Source organism: Sinocyclocheilus rhinocerous, unplaced genomic scaffold (assembly GCF_001515625.1).
Source record: "Sinocyclocheilus rhinocerous isolate Xijiao unplaced genomic scaffold, SAMN03320098_v1.1 scaffold3047, whole genome shotgun sequence".
Classification (NCBI taxonomy): domain Eukaryota; kingdom Metazoa; phylum Chordata; class Actinopteri; order Cypriniformes; family Cyprinidae; genus Sinocyclocheilus; species Sinocyclocheilus rhinocerous.
Window position 1 is genome coordinate 180,965 of NW_015662947.1, and position 2,752 is coordinate 183,716.

The window sequence follows — 2,752 nt, forward strand, 5'->3', positions numbered from 1 at the left end:
ATATACATACACATATATATATATATATATATATATACACACACATACATATATATACACATACATACATACATATACATACATATATATATATACACACACACACACACACACACACACACACAGTGGAGCTCAAAATTAGAGAACAACCTACAGTTTCCTAAATTTCAAGGTCACTGCTTAGTCCTATTTGAAGTTATCCTAACAGGAGTAGCAGGGCAGTTTTTAAAGCATATTTCATAAATTAATAGTATTCTGAAGCACAGTATAAAAAAAAACTTAAATGAGATATTTGAAAACAAACTCTGATCAAAATTAGAGAACACTTACAGATACCTCAAAGTTATTTATATGATTTATATGACAATTTAATTATATGACAAACCCTATTTAACTGGCAGCATTCCTCAAATTTTCACTGAGATTGCAAGATGGCAGGCCGCTTTAAGGTGACTGAAACCCTGCAACAGCAGGTTGTCCAGATAAAGTCCAAAGGGATGACCCTTTCAGCCATTGCATTCCAAGTCTGATTTCTCAAATATTGCAGGTTTACAATGACACTAATGCATTCAAGTCCCCCAAAACAAAGACAAATGCAAGAGAAGACAGGATAATGTGGAGACTCTCAATGGGGAATCGGTTCAACACTGCAGCTGGAATTGCTCACCAGTTCAGCGCTAAACAGGATAAGGATCCGTCTTGACACGTTTAAGAGAAGTGGGACTGAAAGAGCACTCTGCAGTGACCAAGCCTCTCATCAGCAGAAAGAATCAAAAGGATAGGCTCACCTTTGCTGAGAAGCATGTTGTGTGGAGAGAGGAGAGCTGGTCCAAAGTTCACTTTAGTGATGAAAGCAAGTTGAATTTATTTGGGTCTGATGCGAAACATTTTGTTTGGCATCAAACTGGGGAAATACTGAAGCCTGAGTGCGTAAAGAAGTCAGTGAAAGGTGGAGGAGGAAGTGTCATGGTTTGGGGGATGTTTTCTGCAGCAGGAGTTGGGTCTCTTATACAGTTACATGGCAGAGTGTGGGTGAATGCAAATATTTATCTGAACCTCCTTCAACAACATGAGGTACCTTCCCTCCAAGCATCTCCCAATCAGCCTGCAATTTTCATGCAAGACAATGTCCCTGACCCGCAGTTGTAATCTTCTTTTTTGCTACAGTGGTTCCTGTTTTCTAATTTTGATCACTGTGTTTTCCACAAAAAAAAAAAAAAAAAAGCCTTGGTTATTTTGTCAAACATGTTAGTAGAACAGTGGTATACCTGCAGCTAATATTCCTTCAAATTTTGAGCGATGAAGATTAACACAATTTCAGAAAAAATCAAGTATTTATAAATTGTTCTCTAATTTTGATCTCCACTGTATCCAAACTTTTGTATGTTAGTGTATTTACAACATAAAACAACACAAAACATAAAACATATAGTGGGGTCCAAAAGTGTGAGACCACTGATTAAAATCCTTATTTTTCTAATTGAAAATTTTCAGATTTTCTAATTAAATATTGTTTTTATTTCAAATTGTATTACCAACATAACTTTTTGGTTAAAAATGTGAACGTACAAATAGGAAACTGCATTTCTTACATATTTCCAGGTTTAAATTAGTTTTTTCAAACTTTTGAAGGTAAAATTTCACAAATTTCTTTTAGAGCACTTTCATTAAAAACAAAATTTAATGATCAAATTTAATCTCATGATCAAAGTTCACCAAGACCTCACAAACAGCTTTTTACGACTTGCTGAAAGTTGTAAAAGCAACTTTATTTATTTTTTAATCTAGATCCCATTACCAGATAAAACTCTGCAACATTTGAATACTAAACCCTATATCACAAAGGCAAGCAATCATCACTCTATCAGACTCAAGGTTTATGAGTCCCTCAGCCTTCGGTGAGTGATCTTGGGCATATTAACTAGCAGTAACTCCATTCCTTCGCAATTCCACGACTCCAGCCTTGAGGAGCCTACTGTACACTGGCCGGCTACAAACTCTGTGGTGCCGACGAGCTCTACACACCTGAGAGGCAGTCGTCTTGAGTTTCTGAAGGCCAGACTGAAGCCTGCCTTGTCTCAGATTCAGTTCCCTCTCTCTCTTTCCCAGCAGACTCTCGTAAAGTCTCAGCTGCTCCAGGAAGCTCTTGGGCGTGCTGTAGTTGTGCCTCCTCTCATTGCGGCAGTCACACTCGCTAACCTGCTTGATGCTCGCGTGGGCCATGAAAAGACTGATGGATTCCCGAACGACCGGCTGTAAAGACGAGACTAAGAACGAGGAGAGAGGGTAAGAGAGGGACCTGTACGGATTAAATGCTCTTTAACATCCTCGGCTGTCATGGGCCCTTCATAAATCCTGAATTCATCTCCAAGTTTGTATGCCTTTTGCCGGCTTCTGGACTTACTCAATCTGAAATTTAAGTGCAGGGCGCCAGGGGGAAGATTAAGCTGGTAGAGGGCTGGGAAAATAATGGCAGAGGTTGGTGACACCCTGTATAAAAGTAGAATGAGTGTTTATGTCACATGGCTTCTAACTTTCTGAGACTGCACGTTTTGTTTTGTTTATTGGTTATTTATGATGTACACTGCTGTCTGATGACTGACTCATTTATCAGACTGTTAAAGATCAATTCACGCAAAGGCAAATGCATTTTAAAAGATGCAAGAACACAGATCATAATTCACTGAAAAGCAATAAAACGTACATGTAACTGGCTGGCAAAAAAAAAAAAAAAAAGACGGTTATAAATGAA

General features: G+C 38.3%; 1 pseudogene; it reads right to left on the reverse strand.

Annotated features, from left to right (window-relative positions):
* Positions 1-2,752, reverse strand: part of LOC107728518 (dynein heavy chain 11, axonemal-like) — a 58,640-nt pseudogene that overhangs the window by 19,696 nt on the left and 36,192 nt on the right.